Source organism: Nelusetta ayraudi, unplaced genomic scaffold (genome assembly GCF_046127955.1).
Source record: "Nelusetta ayraudi isolate G7.1 ecotype Tasmania unplaced genomic scaffold, CSIRO-AGI_Nayr_v1 ptg000008l, whole genome shotgun sequence".
NCBI lineage: Eukaryota > Metazoa > Chordata > Actinopteri > Tetraodontiformes > Monacanthidae > Nelusetta > Nelusetta ayraudi.
In genome coordinates this window covers 1,643,051-1,655,299 of record NW_027466058.1, presented here as the reverse complement: position 1 = coordinate 1,655,299, position 12,249 = coordinate 1,643,051, and the positions used below count along the sequence as shown (strand labels likewise).

The following is a 12,249-nucleotide window of genomic DNA, read 5'->3' as shown; positions in this document are numbered from 1 at the left end:
ATATATATATACAGTATATTTTGACCACACCTGCAACGACTTACTGTAATGTATTGCATATTGACATCAATATTGGTATCGCAATATCAACCCCAAAAATATTGATGATCTTATCGAATTTGAAATGTTGTTACGTTGTTGATGATGTTATTGCCCATCACTGCCTCCCATTCTTCCACTCAGGGTCATGGCTTGCTGCAGCATATTCTAGCTGTTTCAGGTGAAGGCCGGGTCACATCCTGGACATGTCATCAGTTTTTGCAAGGCCGCATTAAAAGACCGCCAACCATTTGCACTCGCACTCACTCCGGTTCCCAGGTCTGGGATCAAACTTCACAGCAGGAATTTCGTGTTCATGCTCCTTAGAAAGTAAAATCATATCAACGCAGTTGGTGAAATACAAAAATGTACTTCTTTAAAACACAGACTTCGTACTGTTGGACATCCACTTCCTGTTATGGTGGGCTGATGCAGCTGCACAATGACTGTTTGGGCACAGGATTGGTGCCACGGCAAGAGAAAAACCCCGTTCAGCCCTGCTGGAGCACTCAGCGGGTGATCGCTGTTGCTGTTGTTGTTACCTTACCTGAAGCTGTTGTTCTTGCACCCGCCGCGTGTGCAAACAAGCGTTCAGAGAGACGTTAAGCTGTGGAATTTACCCTCTCGGTGCGACTCCTGCGGTTTTGAAGAGAAGAGGAGAAAATAATCCCTGCGAGAGGCCATCGGAGCGTTAAAGTGTGTTTGGAGGCAACACAATCAGACCGAACCCGCCGCCGCCGCCGCCGCCCTCCCCCTATTTCTCCCATCGCCGATCCATACCTGGCCGCCCACTGATTTCCCATGAGCCCTTGGGCTGATTGCGCGAATTTGCCCGAGTGCCGCCCGTGAAGTTACTCTTCGCTTTTGTCAAACGTGCGGGCGGTGAAAATTTTAGAGCCAACGTTCACCTCAGGATGCACTTCGGCCCCTCGCGTCTTACGTAACGGCCGTGTTTACAGCGGCCGAGGACGGATTACCACCTCGTTCGCGGAAAACCAAATTTGGACCCAAGTTATTTTTTGTGTTGTTTTCCATCCCTTAGCAATCGCAGCGGCATAGTTTATTCACGCTGTGATGGACGTGGCTCTGTGTCAGTCTGCTGATTTGTCTGCTCTTTCATCAGCGTGTTGTTGTGGTGGGATGTAGTTTAGCCCGCCTCACCTCTGGCTCCCTGCCCACGTGGAGAGGAAAACGGCCAGAGAGGATGAAAAAAAAAAAAAAAGATCTGCATGGGAAACACGCACAAAAAACACGTTTCTTTGGCTTTGTTCGGCAGGATATTTTATTTCAGGTGCGGTCACTGCATGTAAAAGAAAATGTCACACTTCCGCACATCTGTATCGTGACGAGCGAAGGCACTTAAGATGCGAAGAAGAAAGGCGGGAGCTGAAAACTGAGCGAGGTTGAAAGTTCAGGCGGAGCTGACTTAAGGAAGCTTCAGATGGTGTCAAGAGGAAGTGATGGATTACACCGGAAGGCTGGAGGATTACGGTCCAATATTACAGCTGCATTTGTCACGACCGGCGCTGCTGTTTAGATTCTCCTGAAGGATCATAAAACATTAGATAGCACGAGCAACGGCAGAGAGGCTTTGAAGACAAAGTGGGGAAAAAGATTGCGTCGCAGGTGCGGCTCAGTATTTTGGCTGTTTCTGTTTCTGTGTGTCCAAACTCCTGTCTGCTGGCGCTCAGGTTGAGCGCTTCTCTCCTCTCAGTGTAACCTTTCCACTGACACTTTTTTGATTAGTTATCCCCTCTGGGCTTGTGTGGCGCAAATACCTTCCCCATCAATAATTCCCGTCCACTCCTTCACTGTCCCGGCCGAAGCTGCGGCAGCCTCCAAAATCCATGACCGGCGACTCTTTGCAGAACTCAAACAGGCTTTCGACAGTTGAGCCGACGATGTGCAAACGCACGCAGTCTCGTGGCATTTGGAATGTGCGGCCGCGGTGAAGGTGACTTCTCCGTCTTCTTATTCTTCTTGTTTTGGGAGTGCCGGTGGCAGCGGAACATGTTTGTCCCTGCTCTATTAGGACTGATGATGTCATTTGGATACAGATGGGTCATTTAACGCAGCAGCTGTCCTCATCAGACACGTCAGACTCAGCTGCCGGCGTTAATGACCCACAGGAAGCCATGGAGCTTGTAATGAACGGGAAACAAATAGAAATCCCTTTGTGAAAAACATTTTTTTTTTTTTTTTTACCCTCCCACATCACTTAAAAAAAAGTTGAATCTGGACTAATTGGTGGGTAACAACGTGTGAACGCTACCTGACTGAAGGAGGAGATGAGTTGTTAGGTGCAGACTTGCAGCTCAGCTGGATGAATCACTCATGCGGACGCCGGCGCTGGCTGATGTGTAAACACCACCGCTAGTAATGGGCCAATTTAATGCTAGCTTTGTTAGCTGTCACTCCTCATTGCCATGCAGCCCGCTCCTTATCGCTGGGCGGGACTAACAGTAAACGTGGGCGGGGCATAGGGTTTGTGCTTTGTAGACGCTGTGTTTCTCAATGAGTAAGCGCCACTACTGGTATATAAGTGACCTCACAGTAGTGTTGTAGTACTCGAGATTGGTCTCAAGGACAACTTTTTAAGGGTCTTGGTCTCCTCTCTGACTCAGAGGCATTTTTACTCTGTCTTGCCTCGGCCTCAGACTGGGTGGACTCGGGGTTTTTGATCAAGACCGGTCGAGACAATCGAGTCCAGCCAAAACTGCAACGATAGATAATAAAAGAAAAAGAAAGCTTTTGTTTAACCACCTCATCCATAGAGCCAATTTTCGGTCTTTCACAACCACCATGAGTGAGATGAGTGTAATTTAAGTGTTGAGCTCAGACATTATACGCTTTTCACGCATTTTGTCCATGCTTGGCACGCCATCATTTTTAATGAAATTATTCAGAGTTATTTTATTTGTTATTTTCATGAAACAAAGTTTCATGTTTTTTTGAAAACTGTTCAAAGTAGCTGGAAAATCAACAACATGTTAAAGAAAATTATTAAAAGGTACTTTGCTGAAAATAAATATTGCTGTTCTATTTATGTGGAAGCAAACTGGTCTTGTCTCGATCTGGATTCTCTCTAGTGTTGATAATGTCTTGGTCTCGGATGGTGCGGCCTTGACTACAGCACTACCTCACGGCTGCCTTGCAACATGCATTAAACATGTCGAATTCTTTTTTTTTTTATTTGCCATGTTGACAACTTAATATTGAAATATTGCATCTAAACTGAATTTTCAGTCCTCTGGTAGACCAGGGCATCTGGGACCTTTCACCTCGTGCATTTTTTATTGACGAAACCGAGTTTTGTCCACCGTGGCAATTTTTCCTTTCCCCATTTCCTCCTACATACCATATGCTGCTCAAGTTTTATAAACCATATGGTGCATATGCTTTGGAAGAACACAGGCTGTGTGTCAGATGAGCTACCCCTCAAACAACAAACAACAAAAATGGAGTGGGAAAAAAAAGTACTTGCTTTCAGAGAGGGTCAGGTCAGACAGAAATAAATGTTGCGTCCCATACAGTCATCCGCCCACAAGCTGGAAGCTATTTCCTTGAATGCCTCTTATTTTGGAATGTGTTGTACCTCTGAGGGGAGGCAGGTGGAGGCTGCAGCTCTCACTTTTGGCTTTAGAGGAAAAAAAAAAAAAGTTAGCAGGTGAAAGAGAGAGATGGGGAACATGAGAGCGGATGAGAAGTGCTGAAGGGCCGCCGTTAACCACAGGGAGACTAATGAAGTGTAATTCACCGAACTGCTCACAGAATGGAAAAACCACGAGCGGAGCAGCCGTGGAGTGCTGGAGTTCAGCATGAGTGAAACTAGATTAAGGTCAGAGAGTGGAGTGCTGTGAAATTGGGTTACCGCGAAAAGGTCTCATCCAATCTGCACGCGAGTGTTGCATCTGCATATTTCATGTGTGGAACGGGAACGTTGCGGAGTGCTTGTGCGCTAATCAGCGGAGGCACGAGGAGTCGTGTTTATTGCAGCGGATGAGATGCGAAAATTCACTTTTGACACCCGCTGATGGCGCTCGGAGTCAGCGGGGGGGTTTTATTGAGTGGCTGCGGAGCAGCAGCAGCAACAGCAGCGGACTGTGAGCCACCTGTGAGGGTGGGTGGGTCACTCGCCCAGCTATGTCAGAGTAAATGAAGTTCAGGGTCGACGATGGTGGCAAAACCATGTTTTGGGAGGGGGCAAGAAAACAATGCAATGCCATTATACCTCTATGTAAACTCACTTGTGTGTGTTATTATGTATTGATTGTTATTATGTGTTACAATATTATGCAATTTCCCTCATATAATGTCATGTGTCACTTGCCTGTCAATGAACACTACAGTGATAAGAAATAACTTTTTACTTTTTTTACTCCAGTTTCATAAAATGTGTGTTAAAGCACAGCATTCTGGGAAATATCCCCTTGTAGCATCACACGGGACACTGATACCTCGGGTTCACCTATATCAGGTTTTGGACGAGACCCTAAGCCAGGTGTGCATTAAACCCCACTTTGTTTTTGTCTCCCTCTAAACATACAGAAGGTCCAACGTAAAGCATCAGTTGTAGTAAGCTATTTTTTTTTTTTTTTTTTTTTTTTTACAGAAGGCTCTAAACAGAGGGCTAACTCTACTGTTTTCTAGCGGTGCATAGAGTTGCTCAGGATAATAATGGGACCTTTAACTGGCGATTTTGTCCACTGGGTGGTGCAAAGTGGTCACTGTGTGCACCAGTAGTGGAGGAAATACAATACACGCACTTTGCTGTAATTGTACTGCATTGTTGCCGTTTGATGATTCCAACCCCAACTATCTACACTGCTCAATGGATGAGACTAGTTGATGGCAAACAGTTTGGTAAATTCACTACCAACCCTTTAAAAGATAGACAGGAAGAAACAGTTATTGCTGCCTAGTTACTATCTTAACTATATTCTTCAACTCTTCTTCTTCTTCTTCTTCTTCTTCTTCTTCTTCTTCCCTCCTCCTCGCTCGCCACACTATTCCATGCGTGCGTGCAGTGCACCCACACTGCCTTTTTGTCCTCGCGCCTCGTCTCGACTTGGCAGCCAGGAGTCTCTCGCATGTTCCTTAATGAAACGAAAGCGGCTCCTTGCACAGACGGCCACAGCCAGACGCGAGCGTGTAACGTGGATGAGACGCGCTCGCTGCCGCGTCGAACCTGTGCTCTTGTCATCCGGGGGTGGGAGAAAAGCTCTCTCTCTCTCTCTCTCTCTCTCTCTCTCTCTCTCTCTCCTCTTGCGTGAGAAAGAGAGAGTCAGGACAGACTCTGAAAATGGAAGCGTGTATTTTTTTTTTCTTCCTTCTCTCTCCACCTCCTACACAGGCAGCCAAGCTCAGAGGGGCTCCGTCTCTTCCAGGCTCTCTGATCTCCCAGTCACAAAACACCTGCTGCTGCCTGACTGCCTTTAGACAGGCAGGAAGTGGGTGGGTGGGCGGGTGGTGGTGGTGGGGTTACCGGGCTGAGGTAGGCCGGGTTGAAGCTGGGTTTTTGGTGGGTAGGTGGGTGTAGCAGCAAGCAGACAACGCAGCCAAGACTCTCGGGTGTGACGGGGAGGGAGGGAGGGGGGGACAACTTCTCTGATTGATTCCTCAGTGGATGCGCACAGGTGGAGATGTGCGTTCTTCAGCATCAGGTGCAGCTGAAACTGAATTAGAAAATGACTCCATGGGGGGTCCAGTGATTTGCTCCAGTTTTAATCAGTCACTCTTCGTTTTGTCGTCCCCCGGGTCTGTCTCTCTCCTTCCCAAAGTAGGGAGTGAGGAACTCCCATGGGGGTAAGAATGCAGAGAAAAAGCTGTCACTGCAGTTTGAATAGATTTATACAGTGAAAGGAGCCAAGCAGAAGACTGATTTGAAGGGCGAACATAAATATGTCTACATGTCTGGCTGGATCTCCACCTCCTTTCCAGCTTTTATTATAAATACATAGATAGGAGAATACAAAGGCAGACTCAGTGTGTAAAATTGATCTGCACACACCATTTATGGCCCGTTCCGATCATTTATAATGTCGAATTTGAATATTACTTCAGCCAGCCATCTGACAATCTGATCTATTACCAAGATTTTATCTTTTCATTATTTCTGTTTATAAATTCAGTGTTAAAGTGATATTGAAAAAAAGAAAGAAAAAAAAGATCTGAATCCGCTCTGAGATTGCTGCCTCCAGGGGACGCTGGTGAGTTTGCGCTGCGTTTTAGAGCCTCAGACGGTATTATTTATTTTTACTGGTGCCGATCTGCCATCTAGTGTTCTCTTTGGTACAACACGCGGTTTAAAAAAAAAATAAAATAAAAAAAATAACCTCCAGCACACAAGCGTGAATGCTGCACAGCGGCAATGTGTCAGTGTATGCAGCAGCAGATGCTTATTCTGACTTTACCCACGTTCTGTTTGTAATGTACGCCTGTTAATCATCACATATATACATACGTATGTTTATATTGTATGTGGAAGCATGCGGTAGCCTTAGTCGTTTGCCCCCAAACTGAAACTTATTGAAAATAACTATTAAATCTATACATTTTGATTAATAGAATTTATACAGGCCTCCTCTGTTGCAGTCCACTTGTAATTTAAAGCTATGCATCATCGCTGTTCTGACTCCTTCCCGTTTGTCGAAGATCTTGTGGTTTGCGTAATGTAACTGCTGGGAATCTGTCGCTTGCTGCTGCCCATTATTAACATTTACAGATGGTTTGGCAGTCCCGCTTTCTTCCTATCTGGAGAACAGATTTGGATGAATATTCATCAGTCTCCTAATTAAAACACGCTCCGCTTGCAGCTTGAAGTTTCGTGCTCCATTAGTTGTGCGCTTCACTTTATTTATACCCTCTCTTTAACCCGGCGCTTTGGAAAAGTTACACGCGTACGTGTTTGTGACATTTATTAGGTTCCTCTATTCTTTTTTTTCCCCTTTCCCAGTCCATCTGTTAGCCCTGGGGCCTCATGATCACATTGGAGCTGCTTTTGTGGCGCCCCATTTTCACCAGCAGATGGCAGCAGAGGCATTCAGTTTATATTTTAAGCTGAACGCCTTTATTTTTACCCTGTGGACAGCTGAACAGGCAGTAATATGAAGAAAAAAAATACACATAGTTCAGTTTAATTGTGTCCCAGTGTCACTACATAATATGAATAAATCTTTTTCACAATTAAAGAACATATATGTAGAACTGTAATGACTATATGTCCTATTTAACCTTGTAAGTGTAAACTACAATTGCAGTAGATGTCAGGCTGCAGGGTTTCTTTCGTGTTCGGAGTGCCTGCTGAGGATCGGGGCTCATTGATAATGTATGGACGGATGCCTGAGGCAGGATCAAACACGCTGTTTGGGAACTTTATTGTGTTTGAGGAACCTGACGTGTGTATGTGTGTGTGTGCGCGCGCGAGCGACTAGGTTTGTTAGTGCCACATCCATGAATCGTTTAATGTGCGGCTCAAGGCTCATCTCTTCTCATTACCTGCCTCCTCCCCTCTGATTGCCATATTGGGGTTTTTAACAGCTTTTCTGTTGATTTGGTCTTCTGCTGAAAAAATATATGCCTTTATAAAATGCTTTATAAATCTCACTTTGGCAGCTCTCTTAAGTAATAATAATAAAATACTTAAGTAATTAATTATAGGGTGACATAAATCCAACAATACATGTAAGTGAAGAAAAACAACGACTTCTATTTTTGTGTTTTAGTCAGTAATGCAGGAGACGAGTGCTCCCACCTGTGCCTCCTTCTCGCTCCATCCCTCCCTCTCCATCTTCCCTTTCCTCGCCGCATCCCTTCACAGTCACATGTCCTCTCTGAATACAATGTTGAGTGGATTTCTCACCAGCTGGTGCCTTTGCCTGCCACATAAATTATGGTTAAAAACAAATATGACCGTGTGTGTTCGGGTAAATGCGGCGCTGCGAGGACCGGCGTACGTTTGTAACTGGCAGCGTGAGGACATTCTGGTCGGGCCTCCCAACTTTATCTCAATGTCTTTGGCCGAAGCTGAGAATGAATGTGGGTATATTTGGGGAATGCAGTCAAGTATTTTATTTAGTATTGGTTTCCAAATACTTCAGACACGACTCAGTAACAGACAAGCCCTTCGACATTCCTGTGAGCTTTTCTGCAGAATGCTGCACTGATCCAAGATCTGCAGAAAGTCTTTTTGTTGGTGAGGATGAAAGAAAAAGGAAGAAAGAAAATCCCCCAGTGTCTAATGCATGGACAGGGGAAGAGCAGAAGGGAGCAGGTGAGGTCCGTCTGATTGCCGGGTAGATTTATCCTCTTCTTGACCCCCCGGAAGCTCCTCCAGATCTCCCGCCTGTTTGGACGGCGTTCCTGACATTAACTTCCCGCTGAGGGCAGATCTCAGGGTCTCCGGGGTCTCCATCATACTTTGATGGGTGATGTCACCCGGGCGGCCCGCTGATCTGGAGGTTTACTGTCAGGTCAATGGTGCAGAAAGTCTGCCAGCTACTTAGCTCGCGTTTCCTGCCCGCCTGTCCTCTGAAAGCTGGCGCCTCCCCCTCCTCCGCCTCCCCTCCTTCCGTCCATCACTTCAAGTGCGTTTTCATCTCTGGCGTGACATTTTCAGGCCTCTCGCTATATTTGCTCAAAGTGGAATCACAAGGAAGCGCAGGCGCAAATTAATTGACGCCTTGAGACGCAAATAATAGCTGCTTGTTAGAGCACAACGGGGGCCTGCGGTGTGAGTCGTTGTGACTCTTTGTCTGCCTGCGTGTGTTGTGTTGTGTTTCTTGGTAATTGTCGCTAATGGACTGCAGCCTGTGTTTGGTTTTGCCAGGTTCTCACCCTGGACATCTCAGTGGCGGTGACTCAGAGCTGGATGGAAAAAGAACACTTACTCACGCACGCACACACACACACACACACACACACACACGCACACTCACACTCACACTCACACTCACACACACAACCAATAACAGGTGGCTGGCTTCTGGCACATGTCCTGGATGGACGCAGTGTTTTAAGGCAGCGACACCTTTAGATCTGTTTTAACTGGAGCCGCCTCGATGTTCCACAATCTGCTTCAGACCGCCTCTCTCTGCAGCCTCGGTAAACAAGTCGCCGCGTCTGCCGCGCATCTGATATGCATTAGCAACGGCGCCGTGTCAAATTTTAAAGCGGGAGCGCTTGAATTTAGAATAAAGCAAACATTCAGAGACGGGAAAAAGAGATATTCCGACTTCAGTTGAGTCAACCATCTGGAACTGCAGTTTATATGATAGATATTTAGCCCACCTAAAGCATAATTAGTGGGTTTTTTTTCCCCAGGAAGGAGCGTCCCCTTAGAACACGCTCGACAAAAACAAACAGTAAAAAAATGTCTTTTCAATCACTTGACAAATTCCACATCTGGCCCACAGCGCCAACATCTGTGGTTTTACTCCACGTTGCCGCGGAGCGAACGCACACCTCCAACACTCCTCGCCTTTCGACAGCTGTCCTGCTTGTCACACTCGGCTCCGGCGCCAGGACGAGGCTCTAATCAGACGCGGCGCTCGGTTCGGGGAATTGTGTGTAAACAGAGGGGGCCTAAACTGTGATTGAAAAACAAAACAAGAAAAAAAAAAAAAAACAGATATAAAGTTTCCGACAGACAGGAAGGATGTGACTGAGAACCTCAAACAGCAGGTGCTGCCGTCAGTGGACGTGAGAGACGGATGGATGTGGTGATGAACGGGCGGAGGCAGCGCTACTTTGCTGGGATCTGAGCTGAGCTGATGCACGGCTCCCTCCACCCGGTGCCGCTCTGTCAGGCGCCGCAGCAATAAGGCAGTTGGGTGTAATTTGCAAAGTCAGGTCAGATCTGCATCACCGTGTGCTGGTATATTTGGTTCTCCGCTGTGTGGTGACAGTGGGCCTCCCTCACATCAGAGGAGGGCACAGATGTTGCAGTTGAATTCAAATGTTTCTTAATAACATGAGACTTTATTACGCGTCACGCATTCCAGGTGGCGCCGTCTCTGTCCGGCAGCTGGAGTTGATGTTGTTCAAACAACCTCTTTTGGTGGAAGCCAAGTGAAGCCTTGCAAATCCTTCGGCAGTTTCCTCGAAAGCGCATGTGCGTGTTTACTGATGAAATCAAGGATTTAACGTTTCTCTGCTCGGCGAAATGTCCCACTTTATCCAGCTAAATATACATTTAAAGTTGCCTTCAGTCGGCTGCGAAATGAAGGCGTCGTCACGGCGCTCGCAGAACGGCCCTGGCGCCGGTGCAGAAGCAGCCTCGCAATCAGGACTTTTTATTTATACTCTGACCGTGTGGAAAGTAGACAATCCGAGATTGCTTTCCGATGGTGTGTGTGTGTTTTAAAGAGGTGGAACAGATTGGAAACTACACGGTCGAACCAAGGTCTGGAGGAAACCTAAATGCCAGCAGTGTGATTACTCTGTATTACCATACAGCTATGAAATTGTTCAATCAACATTATTTCGTACTGCTGTAATGGTGGGATATACCGGTACAGCCACCATGGTTTTACGCCTCCTGTATTATCCCACAGTTTGTTGGTTAAGCTTAATGTTTGAATGAATAAGCAGGTTGGCCCGAACTTTATTCATATTTGGCAACTCGCAGGTACTTCACGTCTGATTTGAAGCAGAATAATCAGAAATAAACACTCCAGTTTGTCTCAGTTTCCAAACTGTTTTTGCATAATCACGACTCCCTGCAGCCGTTTACGTAACCTTGTGTTCACTCGCAGCGCACAATATTGCCAGTTAATCCGGACCTGAATGATTAAAGATCCTCTAACTCCTGTGCCTGGAGTCAAAGTTAATGAGTAGCCAGTAATCCCCCACAACCCGCCTTATTAAGGGGAAACTCTGCTCCATCTGCTTTCCCTGCATGTTCCTTAAGCACCTTGGCTCATAATCCGAGGACCTAATCAGGTCCTTCAGCGCGGCTCGCCCGCTCGTCTCTTTGGCTCTTTCTGCCGGCGCCGCATCGACCTGGAGTCGATTAAGGCTCGCTGTCAGACGCTCACCTGCACTTTGACCCCCTCTGCTTGTTTTTTTTTTTTTTTTTTTTACATAAATGAGGACGGGAGCGGCCCGGGCAGCGGACGGAGGAGAACAGGAGGGTTTTTCTTTTCTTTTTTTAAAGGCAGCATCTGCCTGACGCCCCATTGATTTTCTGTCTGACCTAAAGACCGCACAGGTGTGTGTGCGTGTGTGCGCGCGCGTACGGACCTGCCATTCAGACCTCGCTGGGGAAAAAAAAAAAAAAAAATCCATGCGTGTCTGCGGTTGCCGTGGTTACGGCAATTACTCTGAATTCCGCTTTGGGGAGAGGGTGGGGGGGTAGGGGGGGGGGGGTAAAGGTGGATAAAGGTGAAGGCAGTTTAACAGGCTAATGCGGGAGCTGCAGGTGGAAACCGCCGCCCGGAGCCTCGTCCACACCGGGGGAAGTGGGGCCGAGCGGGCTTCCCGCTACTCGGCCGTCGGAGGCAGAATGAGAATAAGGACTTAGGAGGAACACTTTCCTCTCTCAACGCAGCGCAACTTAAAGCTCCTCCGCTCCTTTCTCGGCACTTGCTAATCTCTCCATCCTCTCGCTGGTGAGGTGCTGGTGTTCCTCCCTGCCAGCGTTTCCCTCCCCGCTCTTCAAATTTTAGCCCAGTGAAAGGGGAGAGATATCAATTATGCATCTTCCCCTCTTTGCCCCGTCCTCACCTCACTAGCTGTCTCTTCGTTTTGGCTCTTGGCTCCCCCTCATCCTCCTCCTCCTCTTCCTCCTCCAACTCTTCCTCCTCCTCGTCTCCTCTGTGTCCTTCCCCCACCCCTCTCCACCACCATTAATGAGCTGCGGAGACGCAGACAGCGAAGGGTGGCGTGTGATGCTAATTAATAGCTTTGGTTTGCCTCCATTTGTCACTTTGCTTAACCTCCTGCCACGCACGCGCACGCACGCGGACAGAGGCTGCCTTCTTTATGTGACGTGAGGGGGGAAAAATAGAAACCCTTCCCAAACATCAACAAGATGTGTAGAGAGAGAGAGAGAGAGAGAGGGAGGGGGTGGGGGGGTGGAGAGAAAAACACCACCTGCCACTCCAGCCAGCCTCCTTGTAGTAGTACACACACACACACACAGGCCACTCATGTGCGCCAGTCTTTATTTTTGCAGCCACGCTCCTCCCAGCCAATAACAGGGCTCCTCAG

At 47.3% G+C, this 12,249-nt stretch overlaps 1 protein-coding gene across 2 annotated transcripts in view; it reads left to right on the top strand.

Annotated features, from left to right (window-relative positions):
* Positions 1-12,249, top strand: part of LOC142883591 (A-type potassium channel modulatory protein KCNIP2) — a 79,031-nt gene that overhangs the window by 22,275 nt on the left and 44,507 nt on the right. The gene's annotated exons all lie outside the window — the stretch shown is intronic.